We start from the raw sequence: 14036 nt of genomic DNA on the forward strand, positions 1-14036 counted from the left end.
CATCTCTGTCTAGGCTCAGAGCTCCTGTCTCGCATTCTTCCTCAAAGGATGCCACGGGCCATTTTCTAGTTATCAAAGACTCACGTCTGCTGGATCTGCACTCGTTTTTCTTTTAGCAGATGCACGATTTAAATTAATAACGGCCTCTGTGTTTATTTAAAAAAAACCTTGTGCAAAATATGAACATTTTTCAAGGAACAGCATTTAAGCTACCAGACGTTTCACAGTCTGCGGACTTTCTCGCTCACTGCTCAAGCACCTTGAAGTAACAGTATTAAAAAAAACAGCCTGCTTAGTAGTAGAAAGCTTGAAGTACAGACTAAATATTTTAGCACTAGTTGTGTTTTGAGACTGAATTGTGAGTTGCCTCAGCCTTGTCAGCTCTGCCGCCTGAAGCCAAGAGCACACCGTATGTGATGTGTCTGTGTATTTGGTTCCTGCGTTGGGCATTCTTTTGCGGCACGTGGTCTTTTCATCTTTGTACAAAAACTCTTGTGTAAAAGACACATTCACACAAGCCCAGCCGAGTTCTGGCGCAGGCAGGCCCGGACTGGGAACCACAACCGGCCCTGGCAAAGGGCTCGGCCGGCCACTCTCCCCACTGGATGGGGGTGGGGGGGGGGGGGGGGGTGGAGGTGCCGCCGAGCTCTTTGCCGGGGCCGTTTTTCAGCCGATTTTAATACAGGGCCGATTTTGCTACTACATCGGCCCTGTACCAAAATCGGCCCCCAGGGCCCCAAAACCGGCCCCCACCCGTGCGGCGCACCGGGGGATTGCCCGGTGCCCGCTATGGCCAGTCGGGCCTGGGCGCAGGCGCCAAACACCGTAAATATTCTCACTCACGACTTCTGTTTTTATGCGAGCGCCATTGTTGCATTCCCCAAATATTCCAGCACTTTCCATAAGAAATCTGTTATAAGAAAGAGATCCGACCATAGAGATAACTGTGGCAACAATACTGAACAGCAGTGAATTGAAAATGCCTAAGAGTAAAGGTGAAAGATAACCTGGAGAAACATTACTTACGGTCTCCCAGACGACCCAGCCAATGCCTATCATCAAAGGATAGTGACTCGTGATCAGTGAAGGTGGCATGGTGATGGTCCTGTGGAGTTGCTAATAATTGAGCAGCAGAGACAATCCAAGTGGAGCAGGGAAGTAGTATGAAAGGAGGCGGGAGAAAATGCACTTACAGAACAGTTTGTCTGAACCCCATCTGCCCTGGAGCCCCACCATGCTCTGCTTATGCCTCACTGTATTAACACCTTCTAGGACCTCATCGCCATCAGTTCTCTCTCCACTTTCCTGAGAGCCTCCTAGGACCAAAGTCTAGTTAAACCTTCAAGTGAAAGTCCCGGTTGTGATGTATGACTACAACTCTATTTGGAAGGGACTTGATGGAATCATGGAAGAAGGCAGAAGGTAACAAGGAATAGCATTACAATATAAATATGAACAAAAATTAGCAAAGACAATAGGTTTGGTTTTAATGTGCTAAATCATGCACAAATGATGTCTATGTGTGCTGGAATGTTAAAGTCACATCTATTACCTTGCCAATACATGTTCTTATATGCTTATGAAATCATCATGATGATATCAGACTGATTTGCATATGTCTGAACTGGGGTGGTGTGGAGTGCAAAAAAACGATGGATTTGGGCCCAGATCTCTGTACTGGGGTGAATGTATGACATTGTTCTGCATTCTGTCCATCAATTGTGGTTTTTGCATTTGTCACCCCGAGTGGAATGGGTATGCTCAGACGTGAGTCCCATGCACTCCACACCACTGGATTCAAGCAAGCCGGGCTGCAGACGGCTGTAATGCCAGAAACCGGTCCTCGGTCCTCGGAAGCTTGTTTCCGGTCCAGGGAAGGCATGGCTTGACAGTTCGGGCTGGACTGTTCCCATGAGGCACACGGTCATACTGATTTGCATATGGCCATGTCTGAACTGGGGTGGTGTGGAGTGCAAAAAACGATGGATTTAGGCCCAGATCTCTGTACGGGGGTGAATGTATGACATCGTTCTGCATTCTGTCCATCAACTGTGGTTTTTGCATTTGTCACCCCGAGTGGGATGGGTATGCTCAGACGTGAGTCCCATGCACTCCACACCACTGGATTCAAGCAAGCCGGGCTGAAGACGGCTGGAATGCCAGAAACCGGTCCTCAGAAGCTTGTTTCCGGTCCCGGGAAGGCATGGCTTGGCAGTTCGGGCTGGACTGTTCCCATGAGGCACAGGGTCAGACTGATTTGCATATGGCCATGTCTGAACTGGGGTGGTGTGGAGTGAAAAAAAACGATGGATTTGGCCCCAGATCTCTGTACTGGGGTGAATGTATGACATTGTTCTGCATTCTGTCCTTCAACTGTGGTTTCTGCATATGAAAAAAGGTACAGCAGAGGAAAGTGCAAGTTGGCTTCCAGGGTCAAGTACATTGTCACTAATGTTTTTTAAATATTTTTTACCTGCGCTATGAGCTCCCGCAGCAATCAAGGTTAGTACCAGAGTAGTACCAGTCGGTGGTAGCAAATAACCCCCTGGATTATGGGCCATATTTTCTTTAGGGCTCCTACCCCTTAACCAAATGAACGCTATGGGAATGATGAAAAGGAAGGGCGAATAATGCTCTGAGAAGCAATGCATTGATTAAATCAAATTACAGTTTAGATTTCTGAGTTTACGGGAACACAATGCCTACGATTAGCACCAAAGAATATCAAACACAGTTTTTACAAATGAAACTTCCTATCACTGTAAAAGGAATAATACCTGAACTGTAAAAAATAGTTTGAAAAATATGGGAGCGTTAGTCAAGTATAAATAAATGTAGCCATCCTCAGTTTCCATTAGATCCAGTTTGTTTGATACCTATAGCTAATATACGACTCCTTGTCACTCTCAGCCTGGGGTGACTTGAAAATCCTGCCTTTTATCCTCCCTGAGCTGAAGAAAACAGTAGTCACAACCATGGGCCTCACCAAAATCGACTATTGCAACGCCTTATATATGAACATGCAACAGCAACACATAAATAAGCTACTGAGTCTTTAAAATCCTGCAGCACGATTGCTCCTGGGTACCCCACGTTTCAGTCCGTCTCTTTGGTACTCAAACAGCTGCATTGGCTGCTGGTTCGACAAAGAGTCATTTTCAAGGGTCTCTGTATCACGATCAAAGCTCTCCATGGTATAGGGCCTGACTACTTGAAGAAGAAATTCAAGTGGTATTCTCCATGTAGGACCTTACACTCTTCAGGAGCTAAAAGAGTTTTGATCTCAAGAATCAAACTTGCCTTGTGAGGAGGAAGACGTTTTGTGAATAGTTCCTCCAAAGCTTGGGATGCATAACCTCTGCACCTAAATTCCATGAGCAATCTTCTCTTTTTCAGAAAAGCTCTTAAAATTGATCTTTTTTGAGTCTATGAGCAGGAAGTTATTATGGTTTCAGTATGAGCTATCGTCAAAACACACCTGGGTATTCGTGCGCTCTAGATATTAATTTAACATACCATAACTTGCATTCTCTATGAGGACACATTGTGAGCCTGTGTGAGGAGTCCATACTTAGCAGGCCATAAATGGCAATGTTCACTGCCCTTCATGAAGAAGGATTTACATCAAACACCAATAACAATCCGCACACTACTAGAGTTCCTTTGATGGATGTACACTTCAGCCATCCAGAGAATCAATACCTGCCCTTAAAAGGAGATCATTCAGGTATTCCTAGCATCTAGTCCGGCAGCTGACAAATGCCCTGTTTACAGCTCTACAGCAGCATATGGAATACCCCCTCTGCCCCACTTTTCAGCCCACTACTGAGCTGGCCTCTCTGCTCACTGTGAGGGTCTCTGCACAGCAACAGTGCTATCCTTCCTGCAGTTAGTTGTTGACCTAGGCTTGGCCAATCCAGAACATTTCCAGTCAGCCATGAACCACTCACCATTGTCTTCTGCTGATATGTTTCCTTCAAGACTGGCACATTAAAATTAATTGGTTTTAATTTTAACTAGGCGGTACTTGGCTGCCATTGAAATCGATTGCCTTAAGAAAGTAATATTCTATGCACCACCATTCTATTAATAAACATATATATATATACTTGCTCACGGTATGTGGGTCCTTCATCACTTTCTTGTTTATAAAGGCTCCCATACATGCCAATTAGGAGGCATTATGGGATACGTAGTTCCAAATAATTGTTACCAATTTTCAAATAAAAAAAGGAAGGAATGATTATTTACATATGTTAGCTGTTTGAATTCCAGTCACTATTAATGTCCAATTTATTCCATCTCAATTAGCACTCTTTCATTTTACACAATATATCAAAGTTTATCGACAATGCATGAAACAATTTCTTTTATGGCGATATATAAAGCTACTTCATAGGTAGTTGTATTATTGCATTCTTTAGTGCCAAATGCATTGTGATTTGTTCACTGCATTCTCATTAGTCCATGATTTTATACTGAGCTCAGTGCTCACTTGATAATTCACTGTTCTTTGTGATTGTTATAAGACCGTCCATTATTTACAATATTTACATATATGCCTCATCTCTTTTCTTGCTCAGTGCATCTTCGTATTTGCTTCATGTCATTTGATATTCATCATAAATTGTATAAAGCTCAATTTTCTTTATCTTTTCATCTTGGAATCATCATTATTTACAATACTTACATGTTATTGTCCCCCTTCTGGTATTCTACAGATGACTATGCAATTCCTCGTCCCCATTGATCCCAAATGGGGTCTTCGTTTTGAACCTTATAATCATACGTGATTCCAGTCTACGTAATTTAAGAGTTCTGTTGCCTCCTCTCTCATTCTTAGGTACAGTTACCAAACCAAAATATTTGATTTCCCTCCTGTTCTTTTCTTCATGGGTTTTCAGGTGTTTCACAATTGCATAGTTTGTATCTTTGTGGAACTGTAAAGTGCGTTTTGTTGCAGTCATAACGGCATGCTTTGCAAGTAAAACATTTCTTAAATCTGCTGAGTGCCATCCATGTGCTAGGTACCGATACCTCAGGGCAACTACTTACTAACTTACAGGCCATAGAAGGAGATTTTCTGAAGGTTAGTTCAGGTTTGCTAGTCATCAACCCGCCTATGACAGGGTCCCCTGCCACTAGGTTCAAGTTCTTATAGAAAATCTTTCTGATGTCACTATGCTGCCTGTTATTTGTGAGTATGATTCTTGGCTGAATTTTTGACTCGTTCAACTCCCTTGCCACTACCTTGGATCTAGAAGTCAAGGGTTGTTCTCTTGACATGGCTCTCGAATGGTCAATGTCTGCTTTTGTTAGGACCTTCTCCGAGTATCCCCTCACCAGGAATCGCAATCTACTTTCGTCCTGTGCCTTGAAACAGTCCAGATCTGAACTACAAATCCTCCTGATACGCAGCATCTCCCCAAAGGGAATACTGCTCATCAGGTGGTATGGAGGTAGGCTGGCCGCATGCAGTATGGTGTTGCCTGCAGTTGGCTGCCTATGCAGTTTTGTAGCTAGGCTGGTGTTCTCAACATAGACCTCTGTGTCTAAAAAGCAAATAGATCTAGCATCAATAGTGGAGGTGAATTGTAGATTCAAGTTGTTGTCATTTAATTCCTCCACAAATGTCTGTGCATAACTTAAAGATCCCTGCCAAATCATGAACAGATCATATCATCTATATATCTCAGGTAAATGGGTACATGATCTCGCATTGTAGCCTGATGTCGAACCATGAGGACCCGCTCCTCCCACAGTCCCATGTGTAAACATGCAAAACTCGGGGAGAAGCAGGCCCCCATAGCTACACCCCTGATTTGCTGATATACCTGGTTATTAAACAAGAAAAAATTATGTTTTAGACAAATCTGTATCATCGATAACAGCATTTTGTTGTGGGATTAAAAATTCATCGGACGCTTGTCACTACTGAAGACACCATCCGCCTGATGAACTCCATCCACTCAGGTTCACCAACCGACCCATGTCCCCACCACATCTTCAACAAAGCAGACTCCATCATCGCACCCCATCTCCGCGATGTCATCAACTGTTCCTTCAACACCGCAACCTTCCCGGAAAGCTGGAACCATGCCGAACTCAGCGCCCTTCTGAAGAAACCCACAGCAGACCCCTCTGAACTTAAGAACTACCGCCCCATCTCACTCCTCCCATTCCCGGCCAAAGTCATTGAGAAAGCCGTCAATAGTCAGCTCACCGCCTTCCTCGAATCCAACATTCCCTCAACCCCCTCACAGTTCGGCTTCCGAGCCAAACACAGCACCAAAACCGCCCTCATCGTCGCTACAGATGACATCCGAACGCTACTGAACAACGGAGAAACAGTTGCCCTCATCCTACTTGACCTCTCCGCCGCCTTCGACACAGTCTGTCATAGCACCCTAATACAACGCCTCAGCAACCTCGGAATACAAGGAAAAGCTTTGGACTGGATCATCTCGTTCCTCACCGGAAGAACCCAGAGAGTCCACCTCCCCCCATTCAAATCAGAGGCCACCAAAGTCATCTGCGGCATACCACAAGGATCATCACTCAGTCCCACCCTCTTCAACGTTTACATGAGTCCCCTCGCATCCATCACGCGTCAACACAACCTCAACATCATCTCCTACGCAGACGACACCCAGCTGATCCTCTCCCTCACCAAGGACCCAAACACAGCTAAAACCAATCTACACGAAGGAATGAAAGAAGTAGCCGAATGGATGAAGAACAGCCGTTTAAAACTAAACTCAGACAAAACAGAAGTCCTCATCTTAGGATCATCCCCCTCTGCCTGGGACGACTCATGGTGGCCACCGGCCCTGGGTACAGCACCCATACCTACAGATCACGCACGTAACCTGGGCTTCATCCTAGACTCCTCTCTCTCGATGACCAAACAAGTCAACGCCGTCTCATATTCATGCTTCAACATCCTACGCATGCTCAAAAAAATCTTCAGTTGGATCCCCACCGAAACAAGAAAGACAGTCACCCACGCACTGGTCACTAGCCGACTGGATTATGGAAATACCCTTTACGCCGGAACCACAGCCAAACTACAGAAAAAACTCCAACGCATCCAAAACGCCTCAGCCAGACTCATACTGGACATCCCCCGTCAAGCTCACATTTCCGGTCACCTGCAAGACCTCCACTGGCTCCCCGTCAACAAGAGAGTAACGTTCCGTCTCCTCACCCACGCACACAAGGCCCTCTACAACCTAGGACCCGAATGCCTCAACACACGACTGTCCTTCTACACACCCACCTACCAACTTCGATCATCCAATCAAGCCCTCGCCGCAATTCCGCGAATCCATAGATCCACCATGGGAGGAAGATCCTTCTCCTACTTAGCGGCCAAAACCTGGAATTCTCTCCCCACTCACCTCCGCCTTACACAGAACCACCTCTCCTTCATAAAGCAGCTAAACACCTGGCTATTCGATAAGTAATGCACCCACCCTCCCCCAAGCGCCTTGAGACCCCCTGGGTGAGTAGTGCGCTATACAAATTTTTGAACTTGAACTTTAAGTAATGCTATATATATATATATATTCACTGAAAAAACCATAGGTTTCAGGCACGGTATAGTTAGAAATTAGCATTTAAAAAACCTTGGAAATCCACTAAAAAAACATAGGTTTCAGGGTTGTTATAGTTAGTTGGAGGTTTCGCTCTTACAAAACCAATGAAATTCACTGTTATAGTTAGTTCAGCTAACTATAACTCGCACGTCCGCAGTGCATTGCTGATGACATCACATATTACATCACTTATGACATGGTCAGTGACATCACTCATGACATCACTGATGACATCTCAAATGACATCACTGATGACATCATCCATTGAATGTGTGTTTTTCTGGAAACTAAATATGTTTATGTATGTATCTCTCAAGGTCGATGGAAGAATAAATGGGTATATAAGTGTCTAAATGGATGATTTTGTTTGTGTAAAATTGATTGTATAACTGACTGATTAAGAGTATCTTAGTAAATACATAGGTTAGTGAGTATTATTTAAATATGTAAATATCTGTATCAGTCTCTCACTGTGTGTATAAGTGGCTGCATGGGTTGATGAATAGCTATATGAGTGTCTATATGGGTTATTAGTTGGTATTCTGAGTATCAGTATGAGTGTCTGAGTGTCTGTATGGTACAGTGGGGGTATTACTTAGTGCATAGATGCATGGATGAGGGACTCACTGTTTGTATGTGTTGAAGACAGCATGTGTGCAGAATGACTGTCTCAATAGTGTCTTTATAAGTAATTACATATGTTTTAAACTAGTATATGTGCATATTGGTGTATATAAGTGAGTATATGTGAGAGTGAGAGATTGGACGAGTTGCTGTATAAATAAGTATGTGTTTCTATAAGTGATTGTTTAAAAGAGTACGTATGTGTAAGTTTCTGTAGAAGTAAGTGTGGTGGTGAGTGTATAACTGTATATGCAAGTAAATGGTTTGATACTTTGTTTGCATGTGTGGCTGTGTGTGGGTAACTGTATGGATGAGTGGCGGTGTGTAACAGTATGTATAGGTGTATGAGTACATATGATGAGTACGTGCATGTATGAGTGACTGTATAGGACTGTTGGTGAATGAGTGGATGTGTGTAGATCTTGGAATTACTGAATGGGTATGTTCTAACTGGTATTGGTATGTCCATTGTTTTGAAAATGTTAGTTTGTATTTTTGAGTGTGTGTATCAAAGGGTATATTAGGGTGAGAGGAGGTCTGCCATTCTATCACAAGGATGATGTCATCAGTGATGTCATCAAGTGATGTCGTTTGAGATGTCATCAGTGATGTCATGAGTGATGTCACTGACCATGTCATGAGTGATATAATACGTGACGTCATCAGCAGTACATTGCGGGCGTGCAATTTATAGTTAGCTGTACTAACTATAACGGCGAATCCCATTGGTTTTGTACGAGTGAAATGTCCAACTAACTATAACAACCCTGAAACCTATGATTTTTTTGTGAATTTCAGAGGTTTTTTAAATGCAAATTTTAACTATAACATGCCTGAAACCTATGGTATTTTAAGTGAATTTTAAATGTAGTTTCTAACTATACCTACAGAGATAGGACATGTGAAGAAAGAAGAAAAAATGTACGGAAAGAAGCAAAAGAAATGCAGAAAGAAGCAACAGTAGTCCACAAAGACTAAGAAAAGTGCAGGAAGAAGCAACAGAGGAGCAGAATCAACCTGTGCCCACAACGTTTCAAGACAGGTACTGGTGGTAACTGACTCTGACTAACCAGGCCTAGAGCCAGTGCTATGCTAAAGGACACTTAAAATACAGTGAAAACACCTACATACACTAGGGAATACTATGCGTTGGGGTCCCCCTGTGATTAGCATGACCTGCTCTGTAAGGGCCTAGTACATAATAGGGCAGGGGGATTAAAACTAACTCTAAGCCAGAGGTGCTGGAATATGCTACTTTAACTAGTAGTCACGTTTGCAGAGTGGTAGAGAAAGGGGGCCATGGCCTCCGAAGATGTCTTAGCAATCCCACTGTGTGGGACTTACTGAAGGTAAAAGGAGGGGTAGTTGGCACCCAAGGACATCCTTGGGGGCTAACTTCCCAAACTATTACCTCCAGTCAGTCCCACACAGCAGCACTGGTAAGTACTCGTACCAGGCCATGCTCACTTTGCCCAACACTCTACAAACGCTCTCCCTGGCGCGCTCTTGGATGGGAATTGAAGCCCCTTTACTGCTAGGGGTCCTTTAGGGGCCAACTAGCCTACCTTTTACCTCCAGTAAGACCCAAGCAGTGGGATTGGTGAATGGTAGACAAAGGCCCTGCTCCCTTTCTCTACCACACTGCAAACGCACCCCCTGGCGTGTTGTAAATTGGGGGATTAAGTCCCCTTGAATCCTGATGGTCCCTGAATGAATGAATGAATCGATGAATGACAATTTGTACCGCGCATAATTAGCCCCAAGGGGCATCAAGGCGCAAATCAACCAAACAGAAAAGTCCAGGCTACCAGATAACAGGACCAAAGACCACTAGGAGCGCGACCCCTTATATGCCTGGGAAAAAAGCCAGGTCTTCAGGTGTTTCCTGAGACCGCCAAAGAAGACTGGCTAGAAATCTCCAGGGGGAGGGAATTCCAAAGTTTTGGAGCCAGAGTGGAAAAGGCTCTGCCTCCCCATTTCACCTTAGCGAATCTGGGCACCGAAAGCATGTTCTTTGATGAGGACCGGAGGGTTCTCATGGGGATGTACATACACAGAAGAGACCTGATTTCCTCTGAGCCTGAGCCATGTATAGCACTGTGGGCCAGACAGAGAAGTTTGAAAGAAATCCTAGATGGAATCGGAAGCCAGTGGAGGTCCCTTCTGGCCATGGTTACAGAAGCTAGTCTAGGAAGGTTTAAAACCATCCTCGCCACAGCATTCTGTACCATTTGGAGACGGTGGATGGAACCTTTGCTAATGCCGCAATAGAGGGCATTGCAATAATCTAGCCTAGATGAAACTAAGGCAACTGTTGCTTGTTTCCGGGCTACCAAGGACAGGTAGGGGGCAATTGTCCTAAGGATTCTAATTATGCCACAACAGGTTGACACTGTCCTATTAACCTGGGAGTCAAATGATAGAGCGGGGTCAATTAAGACTTCAAGGTTCATCGCGGTTAGGGTGGGGCAAGGGCATTCTCCCAAAGACGGAGGCCACCAGTCTTTTGACCAGAGATCTTGGCTCCCTCCAAAGACCATGATCTCAGTCTTTTCACCATTTAGTTTTAAAAAATTACGGACCATCCATTGGGAGACTGCTTCCATACATGCTCTAAATTTGGGGGCAACGTCGCTAGCTGGTTGGGTGATAGATACCAGGATCTGGGTGTCATCGGCATACGATAACACATCCAGACCGAAGGATCGTACCACCTTAGCAAGTGGGGTGACATAGATGTTGAATAATACAGGGCTCAACGACGAGCCCCGAGGAACCCCACATTGCACTTGTTGAGGATCGGAGAGAAAATCGCCCATTTTAACTCTCTGCTCCCTATGATGGAGGAAGGAGGAGAGTAAACTAAGGGCAGAATCCTCTAGGCCGATTTTCTTGAGCCTGGATCCCAGGATTGACGGGGACAAGGTGTCAAACGCTGCTGTGAGATCTAATAACACAAGCAGAGTAGAGTGTCCCCTGTCAACCTCGGACCGGATTTTATTGGTCACAACCGTGAGGGCAGACTCAGTACTATGAGCTGCCCGAAACCCATGTTGAGAGGGGTCTAACAAGTTGGAACTCTCGATGAAAGCAGATAGGATACGATTTATATGGGACTCCAGGATCTTAGCTGGAGCAGGGAGTAGGGAAATTGGACGAAATTTTTTCAGTATTCCCGGGTCCAGAGAAGGCTTTTTAAGCAATGGCTTAACAACAGCAGTCTTCCAGGGGGGGGGGGAAATCCCCTCTCTGATTTCCATGTTCATAACCTCTAGTAGGGGGGAAGAACAGATCCTCTACAGGTTTTCAACATTTCTAAAGGGCAAGGATCGAGGGGCAAACATGACTTGATGGCATCAAGTAGGAGATTGAGATCTTCTAGAGACAAGAGAGGGAAACACTTGAGCTGCGGTTTAAGTGGAGCATTGACCTTATCAGCAGTAGAGGGAGTAGGTAGGAGGGGAGAAACTACTGTGTTGGCATCGAGTTCAAGATTGCTGATATCAAGTGAGCTATAGATATCAGCAATCTTAGAATGAAAGGAAATCGCTAGGTTATTGCAGAGTTCCTGTGATTGGATGGTGGGATCGGCTGGTTTAGGTGCAGAAAGAGAGTTGATAATATTGAACAGTTCTCTTGAGGATTTAAGGGAGACCGTGAGGTTGGTAAAATGGCACCTTTTTTCTTCGACAATCGCCTTCTTGTAATCTCTAAATAGGGATTTGTGCAAGGCTTTACCCCAAGAGTCTGGACGAGCAGTCCAGGACCTCTCTTGTTGCCTGCATTTCTGACGCATTGATCTTAAGCGGTCAGAAAACCTAGGTTGAGAAGGAGTTTTCCGGGCTGAATAGTGCCGTTTGGCCGGGGCAAGGGTGTCTATGGCACTGGCTAAGGCACTGGAAAGCTCTAAGGCAGCCCTATTGGGATCAGCCAAGGAAGGGCAACTGAGAGCGTTCATGAAGGGTGACATAGTGTCGCCATTGATTGCTCTGTAATTCCTTCTAGTTTCCCACACATTTCTCTTAGACTCATTAGAAAGAGTGGAATTTACATTGCAGTGGAAGGGAACTGCCAGATGGTCGGACCAAGAAAGGGGGATAGGTGTACCAGTCGTGATTCTGAAATCATTCGAAAAAATGCCATCCAGCGTTTGGCCAGCCACATGTGTAGGGCCATTAACCAGTTGACCCAACCCACATGCAGCTAGGCCATCTAAGAGTGCTAACGTGTCCTTAGCTTCTGAGGCCTCTAAGTGAAAATTGAAGTCGCCCAGGATACTAAATTGAGGCTTATCAACGTATGGTTCTATAAATTTAAGAATGTCCTGAGGGAAAGTCGTTCTAGGGCCAGTAGGTCTGTAACAGAGAATTCCAGAGAATGAGGCTGAGGGAAGGAATTTAATAGAGAAATGCAATGCCTCAAACTTGTCAAAGTGCGAAGAAAGAGGCTCAATACGGCAGGTGAAAATGTCTCTAAACAGAATTCCCAGTCCACCCCCCCTGCGACCAATCCTATCCATTCTAGACAGAGTATAGCCCTCAGGGACTGCCTCCACCAGATCTGGGCCTGAAGCTTCAGAGCCCCAAGTTTCGGTAATAAAAACCCAGGGGGGCTTATTTTGAGAAACAAAATCATTAAAAGCAACATTATTACGGGCTAAAGATCTAGCATTTAGAAGCAAGCCGGCCTCATTGAGAAAGTTAGGGATAGGCAATTTGAATACAGATTTGGCCTTTATACTATGTCGATGTCGGGGCGTATGGATCTTAGAGCCACTTTACAACAATGGATGTTGACAAGATTGTCCGGAGGAGAGGTAAAATGACACAGCTTAAACGGGGGTACGAGAAGTGTGGCAAGAGAATACAGCGCGCAATTTTCTTGAAGTATGAAACGAGGACCAGCCCGCCTGGCCCCTGGCGCGTCCGGTGCGCGGACAGGCGCAGACGGGCTTAACTTTGGCGCTACTTCGGTGCATGTTCGCTGTGCGTGTTCGCTGTGCACGAAGAAAGTCATCCCGGTTAAATCTGTGAGGTCACAAGTCTGGCGTCCCACCTGACAAACACCAGCCAATGGGAGCGGGGACCCAATGTCTGCCGACGTGCCCTCCACACAAACAGGAACACCCGCGGTGGAACGGGGCACAGGCAGGAAAGATAACAACTAGCCCACCAGGTACTTCCAGTGAGCTCCACAGAGCTGCATTTTAGAGAGGTGTAAAAAAGGGTGTGACCTGGACCACCTCTCTGCAACGCAGGCCTGTGGCGCTTACTGGAGGTTCCTGGTGGGCTAGTTGGCCCCCAGGGGCCTAAGGATTGAAAGAGAATTAATTCCCCAACTTAAAATGCCCACAGGGCGTGTTTGCACATATGTCACCTCAGGCCCCCCCCTTCACCACTGTTCAAACGCGCCCCATGGCATGTTTTAAGTTGGGGGATTAGGTCCCCTTGATTCCTGAGGGTCCCTTGGTTCCAACTAGCCCACCAGGTACCTCCAGTAAGCACCACAGTGCTGCTTTGCAGAGAGGTGTAAAAAGGGACGTGGCCTCAGACTACTTCTCTGCAATGCAGCCCTGTGGTGCATACTGGAGGTACTCGGTGGGCTAGTTGGGACCCCCAGTATTGAAGGGGAATTAATTCCCCAACTTAAAACACGCCACAGGGCGTGTTTGCAGAGTGTTGCTGGGAGGGGGCATGGTCTGCTGGTCTTTTTTTTAATTATTGTTTTTTAAAAGAAGGGGAGCTGTGTTGCCCCCCTTCCCATGGGGAACCCATCCCCAAGGGCCTGACCCCTATTTTTTATTTATTTAAAAAA

This window comes from Lissotriton vulgaris, chromosome 8, assembly GCF_964263255.1.
Source record: "Lissotriton vulgaris chromosome 8, aLisVul1.2, whole genome shotgun sequence".
NCBI lineage: Eukaryota > Metazoa > Chordata > Amphibia > Caudata > Salamandridae > Lissotriton > Lissotriton vulgaris.